Raw genomic sequence first — 7,767 nt, 5'->3', positions numbered from 1 at the left:
TACACTTCTGAGTCTTTCTTCCTCTGTCTCTTTTGAAAGCCAGAACTGAAACACACACAAAGTGGGTAGAGGAGACCAAGAGCAGGGAAGAGGTCGTGTCCTTGAAACTGATGGAGGGGTGGTTTTCAAATGTTTGTCTCCACAAGAGGCAGCCAGAAGTCCCTCTAATTCAGACTTCATTAATTCAGAACGGTGGGCATTTGGACATGTTGGGCAGATTACGCTTGCATTATAGGATAAATAAGGGTCTGCTAAGCAAGAGAGTAGTGTAAACGAGAGAAATGTTCTCCTGTACGAAAAGAAGGCCAACAAACTGTTTTTAAGCACTACATTAACAGCAGTGTTTGCATTCAAACAAAGCGTGTGCCAATTATATATGATTCTTATATATTTGTTAAAGCATCTTTCAAGATTCTCTAAGATATGGAGCACTCTTCTTGCTCCCCATTTCTTGTTGGCAAAATAATCACCCCCATGTGAAACAACTCAAATGTTTTGCACGCTTACCTGTTTTACTTGCATCTGTCACTAAACCAAGCTGACCTTTCCTTGGGCCTGACCGAGGTTTTAGAGACATGACAAATTGATCAGTAGGACCAGGTAGACCAGCTGTTTTCTACCAGTCAACCCCTCTGAAGAGTACATTCTACTCTCTTTAATCCTTGAGGTCTGCAGGTACAAATCAACAGTACTTCCTGCCCTTAGTAGGATGACAAGGATAACTCCCATTTACTGAGCAACTATTCTGTACCAGGCCTTCTGTATGTAATACCTCATTCAAATCTCACAACCACCACAAGGGAAGAGGACTGTTATAATCCTCATTATAAACAAACAAACAAACAAACTGAGGTCAGGAAGGTTAAGGTTACTTGCTCTGTGGTACACAACTCCATGCGGAAACCTTAATCCATAGACACTAGCACAGAATTGGTGATACATAAATGGCGGGGATATGTCATTCAGGTGTGAAAAATCTTTGCCCAATGGCATCAAGATAAGTCAGTGTGGCAGAGCCAGAATTTTATTTATTCATTTGACAGAGATCACAAGTAGGCAGAGAGAGAGAGAAGAGGAAGCAGGCTCCCTGCTGAGCAAAGAGTCCCATGTGGGGCTTGATCCCAGGACCCTGGGAACACGACCCAAGCCGAAGGCAGAGGCTTTAACCCACTGAGCCATCCAGGTGCCCCCAGAGCCAGAATTTTTAAACTATATTTGTATTACATTTTTTAGTTGCAAAGCTAATGGTTTTATCCACAATTGTGAACAATTCAAAAATGTGCAACTAAAAGAGTGTCTGCCCAGTGTATGGTATAGTTGGAAGGAGGAAGAAAATGCCCGGGAGCCTTGAGGAGAGCTAAGTAAGTGAGTTAGAGAACTAACCCTAGGGCATGATCCAAAAGACAGGAAGAGAAGCAAGTCTGAAAATACTGTGCCTTCCAAACCTGGGGGAGGGGTTTGGGGGCAGGCAGGGGGTGGGAAGAGTCCTTCAAAAGGAGAAATCAGCACAGCCCAGCACTGAGGGTCCTGGTGAACAGCATCCCCCAGCTGGCATTCCTGGAGGAAGGGCTGGGCAGAAGGCAATGATAGCAGACAAGATCAGAGAGAAGGATCTCACCAAGTTTTTAAGTCTCAAGTTATCCTTGCAACAAACTTAAAGCCAAGAAGGAGACTATTGTGGTATCTTGAGCTTTTTTTTTTTTTTTTCCACTTCTGTCAGACAGAATCTTGTTTTCTCGTTTTATTAATTAATTAATTAATTTTTGTGAAATGAAATATACATACAGAAGAGTGCAGAAACCCTAAGCGAGTGGGTCAGTGATTGGGCCTGAGCAGAGTGAACACACTCTTGAAACGACTGCCAGGTCAAGAAATAGAACACAAGGAACACCTCTGGACATACCCATGCCCCACCCCACCCACCCACCCCCGCCCTTCCCAGTCTTTACCCCCTCCCTCACTCAACAAAGGTTAACCACCATCCCAAATTTAAATTCTTATGTAATTAGAATCACAGTATGTATTCTTTCAAGTCTGGTTTCTTTTTGCTCTACATTATGTTGTTAGTGGAACTATAATTCATTTCTTTCCAGTGCTCTATAGGATGAACATGTCACGATTTATCCATGTTCACACGTTGTATTTAGTTTAGGGCTATTGTGAGTAATGCTGCCGTGAGTTTCTTTGTGCCTCTCTTTCAGTGCAGTTTCCGTGTCCTAGGGTAAAGGTGTGTTCATTGTTTCGGAAATACTGCCAGTTTTGCCCAGAGGGTTCACCAAATACAGCTCTTACCAGCAGAGTATCAGAGTCCCTTAATGCACCAGGTACTGTTACTCTTTTTAGTTTCCATCATTCTGGTAAATGGTGCTGTGGTTTATAACTGTAGCTCACTGATTATAAAAATAGAGTTGGTTGCCTCTAAACATGTGTACTGGCAGTTTGGTTAGCCTTTCTTGGGAAGTGCAGGTTTAAGCCTTTTTTCTTTTTTTGAAGAGGAAAATTCCAGAGTTCTTTGAAGGACTGGTAGGGAAGAGGCCATAGGAAAAAGTGCCAGATGGATGGTGAGACATGGAAATGTAGAGAGAAATGTGAACCTGATGGAAAAGCACTCCCTGTATTATCAGCCCACAAATCGTTGAGTACATACTGGTCAGGCATTGATAGAAACACCCAGGCTCTCTCTATGCATCTCCCTTCATCAGCCAGGGGGACTTTTCTAAAAGGCAAGTGCAGTTTTGTCCTTCCTCTAATTAAAAGCATCCGATGGCTTCCCTTGATCACAGAAAGAAGCCCCCAGATTCACGAAGGTGGCATGCATGACCACACACGATCTGACTCTGACCTGCCCCTCCAGCCTCCTCTGTTCAGTCTGCTCCTCTGGCTCCCTGAGTTTCAGCTATCCCTGCCAACTTTCACTTCCTCTTGTACACCACGGTTCTGCCCTCTTGGCCCCCCCCCCCCTCCAAGCACCTCATCTCATCCTTCAAACCCCAGCTAAATGTGGCTTCCTGGAGAAGCCCTTCCTAACCCCACCCTTGGTTCAGCGTTCATGTCCCTGGTATATATTCTCCTAACACCCTCTACTGCCCTTTTGTAGGATTCACCACACTCCTCATGAAGGGGTTCTTTCCATCAGTACCTATTTCATGCAGCTTCTCTCCACTTCAGGAGGCTGCGGTCTATGCCAGCTTCCCTACTCTGTCCTTACAGTATTCACTAAATATATGATGAATAAATAGACCGAACATACAAAAATGTAGATGATCTGGTGATTATTCTCTTAGAACCTTTAATCTAGGTGATACGAATCTTGGAAAGCTTCATATAGACTGTATACAGACGCAGAGGAGGGAGAAGATAAGGGAGGACAGGAAAGGACATGGACCAAAGCAGAGGGAGGCAAGGGGAATGCGCCTCTTGGCCGAAGCTCTTTTCTTCTCAGTGCACATAGTAAACCCTCAACAAATACATGTTGATGTGAGATAGTAATGGATACGCTCAGAGTGTTAGAGGAGCCCGGCTTCCTGGAGAGGGATTAAAATGGGAAGAGTGGATTAAGGTTTCAAAAAAGGACATGTACTTTAGTTTAGTTTGGGTTTGTTGGGCTAAATAACAGAGGGCGAAGCAGTATTTTTATTTTTTTCAAAATATTTAAAGAAGTTTTTTAAGTTAAAAAAAAAATCAAATAAAGTAGAATTCTATGAAACAAAAAGTTGAAGCCTCTTCCTTCCCCAACCCATTTCCTCAAAGTAGCCATTGCTAACAGATGGGCATATATTCTTCCAAATATGTTCAAATCATATCCAATATCCAATTGGATATATTTATATATTTTATATATTTATATATTTTTAAAATATATTTTCACAAGTGGGATTCATCCTGAGCATACTAAGGCAAATCATATTTTTCATTTATCAGTGTAGGATCATTTTTATCTCTGCACGTCGAGATTTTCTGTATTACTTTTAATGGTTGCGCTATCTTTAAAGAGGTTGTCTGGTCAAAGGAGAATCGAGAGCAAACTTCGGCAGAACAAAAATCCAGGGTAAAATGAGGATGGACAAGACATAATGGAGGAAATGAGCCATCTGTGGAAGTGACCCAAGAGACTGTTTGAAAAAAAGTGACTGAAGAATTTCTGAAACACCCCAAATCGAATCCCCATCGAAATGAACTATATTATAATGATCTGTTGATGTGTCTGTCTCTCTGCTAGACTGCCAACTTCTTGAAGTCAGGGACTATATCCATTTGTGTGTGCTGTTCTGGTGCCTGGGATACAATAGGCATTCAGTAAATGTTGGCTGAATTGAATGGGTGGGCATCAGAGAGGCACACCTGAGTATGACCCTGACCAAGAAAGCATGAACTAAAGGGACTGCAACATACTCTGTCTATAAAGGAAGAATGAATAAGACAAAGAATCTCAGTGGCTTTAGGAAAGCCATCTACCTCCCCACTAATGTGACCTGAGCTTCCAGCACGGGCATGAAGTCCTGATGTCACGAATTTGAGCTTCCGTAGGAATTCCAGGAAATCAACCAACAAGGGCGGTTATTATTATTGTTTCTGCACAAATGTTAATATATTCATTTTATTTAAATTTTAAAATCCAAAACAAGCATGTTCCTTGTGGCCAGTTTTTATCAGTACATGATTAACCAATCTGAAATAAATCAAATTATGCACGATTGGGCAATTCTTGGTAAACAAATTTTTTTTTTAAACTAGGATTCATCTTTTATTCAAGGTTGTTTTGCTTCTTCATCGAAATACGGAAATTATCGTCTGTTTTCCTCCTTCTGAAACCATGCATATCATCTAAAGTTGTAAATCTGCATTTGTTGTAAGTAAGCAAAACACAAGGAAAGGGCTGGGATGGTACAATCTGCCAGCCAGCCCTCTTCCCCGAGGACGGCACAGCTCGGGTCAGAGAAAAACACTGCACAACAAATTCATCCCAGCCACAGGCGAACAGAGGGATAAAGTCATCACAGTTACTACAACAACCACAAAATAACTAGAATGCAAAGGAAACAATAAGCCAAAAGTACGCAGATAAATGTTTTTCTTTCCTAAGAATCGCTGGTGCAATGGCACAAAGCAATTGTAAAGATGGTTAAGTTGGCACATGTCCCTCTGTCCATCAGAGACAAGTTGGCTTGTTTCCTGGGTGGTGAATACAATTGCAAATAATAAACAAGGCTTTGCTGAAATATCAAGTAGGAAACGTAATGGAAGAGAGTACGGATTTCAGAGAAAGTGCTGGAAATGTGGGGATGTACTTAGCAGGAAATCAGAGGCAACATGAGAAGGCAAATAGGGGTGGTATTTGATGCAAAGACAGCTACAGCTTACGTGGAAGCTGGGATAAGGTTTCAAATTTTCCTCTCACTACATTATGAGAAACCGGATGGCTGAACCGTACCCCAGCTCTCACCCCCCTCCCAGCTCAGACCTGTGAACACAACAGTTTCCTCCACGGCATTCCTCGGTGCTATTATTTTCGTTCTGAGCACAAAGTACCCTGCAAAAGAGTCCAACATAAAGAATTTTGACTCCAAAATTCTATGGAGCAAATTGACGTCACAGCGTATTTGGAAAGTTGAGCTTTGCCGAAGTCACTTTAATGAAATGCCAATCTCTATGCTGAACTCCTGTGACATGATTTTTGGCAGGATGAAGAGAACTCTTTGTCTCCAAAACTCAGAGAATAGTTATGATAAAAATGATTCTGGACAGATTAATGTAGATGAGGGTTTTTCCAAATCAAGGGAATGGGTTTCCTTCTGCAGTAACAGCAAGTAAAACCATCTCTGATCCATTTCTTATTCCCCTCTCGGTCTGCCATTCTGTTATCATATTTTAGGGAGTCTCAGACTAAGTTTTTTTCACTTTTTTTTTTTTTTTAAAGATTTCATTTGACAGACAAAGATCACAAGTAGGCAGAGAAGCAGGCAGAGAGAGAGGGAGAAGCAGGCTCCCTGCTGAGCAGAGAGCCTGATGCGGGGCTCGATCCCAGGACCCTGGGATCATGACCTGAGCTGAAGGCAGAGGCTTTAACCCACTGAGCCACCCAGGCGCCCCGGTTTTTTTCACTTTTAACATCTCCTGAAATTGGATTTCATTCTTCCACTGTAAGTAAACAAACTCACATTGAACCTACTCTCTGTCACCACCATCTGCCCCTGCAGTGAGGCTGCTAGGCACACAGTATTGGGGTATTATTCCTGTGGAGAATACAAGGAATAGGGAATACCTGTCCCAGAGAAGAGACATCCACACGGTGAACTGAGGGCAGGGGCAGAACCAGGGACTGACTCAGGCAGGAGTGGATACGTAAGAAGTGTCCACTTCTCCCCAAAACAGAAAAGAAAGGTAATCCTGAGATGGGAAGGGACAAAGTTTCGATTGGGACAGAGGATATGAGCTCAGCGCCCACCTCTACCGTTAAATGTTAAAGGTGAAAGCTGGGGCCGCAGAAGTAGCCGGACAGAATAGGAGGTGGAGTCAAGAGCACAGGGTTCTGGTCCCAGGTTTCCAGCTAGGGTGGCTGAGACTGGCCAAGCCTCTGAGCGAGACTGGGGCACCCCCTCTTCCCTCATACCCAGAGAAGGCAGACCCCACCCGGTGTCCCCCTTCACTGTGGTCTCTGAGGAGACCCCTTTCCCCCATCAGTGGGAAGCTGCTTGTTGGCGGAACATTCAGTGTGAAAGTGAAAGGCCCCCCAGGAACAGACAGGCATGGGCTCTGTGTAACAAATGCCTGCGGTCAGGGAGGATGACCAGCGGCCCTTTGAGCTTTCCAAAAGAGGTGCCACAGACTGATTTGATGCCATAGATGTAAATAACCTCAAGAGCAAGGAAATAATAAAATATAGTCAAGGGAAAAAAGAGAGAGAGGTTCTAGAGTCAGGCTGAATGTGGTCCAGATTTCAGACACTTGGCGGTAATCACTAAGCCATGTGACCTTGAGCAAATTACTGGGCCGCAATTTTCTCATCAGTAAAATAGAAATAACCAGAAAAATCCCCTAAGCATTACCTATGGTTTTAAGCTCACTGGGTTACCATCAAGATTCAATATGTTAATACATGCAAAGTACTAAAAGCCCAGCATACATGCTAAGTGCTCAATAAATGTTAGCTAAGGGGCACCTGGGTGGCTCAGTGTGTTAAGCCTCTGCCTTCGGCTCAGGTCATGATCCCAGGGAGCTGCGCATCGGGCTCTCTGCTCAGCGGGAAGCCTGCTTCCCCCTCTCTCTCTGCCTGCCTCTCTGCCTACTTGAGATCTCTGTCAAATAAATAAATAAAATCTTTTAAAAAAATAAATGTTAGCTAAGATTTTACTGTTCATTTCTTCAGCTCTTAAGAGCTTGCTGCATGTTTCAGGCTCTCCACAGATGACAGGTATGGCCAGGTCAGTGCCGTCGAGATGCTGGGTTCCGTACCTCCCTGTTCCGTGCGCGCTCTTCCTAACAGAACCCCTCCCGACCAGCTGGGGATTGGACAGCAGTGCCTCTAACAAGGTATGCTTACTGCCCACTTGTCTTAGCATTTGCTTCTGTGTCTTGGAAAGGAAGAATCTGTCCCTCCTGTCTACATTTGCATTCTCCACTTCCCTCTGAGTGTGGACCTCAGTCAATAATGATTGAAGGAATTAATTAATGAGCCAATGAATTTCTCTCCCTGTCTCCCCTTCTCCATCACCACTGCTTTCATTTGGGTTTCCCTAGAAACAGACCCTGAGATAAGGATTCAAGTGC

Source organism: Mustela lutreola, chromosome 2, assembly GCF_030435805.1.
Source record: "Mustela lutreola isolate mMusLut2 chromosome 2, mMusLut2.pri, whole genome shotgun sequence".
Taxonomy (NCBI): Eukaryota; Metazoa; Chordata; class Mammalia; order Carnivora; family Mustelidae; genus Mustela; species Mustela lutreola.
The sequence above is the reverse complement of the archived record's forward strand: the minus strand, read 5'-3'. Positions refer to the sequence as shown.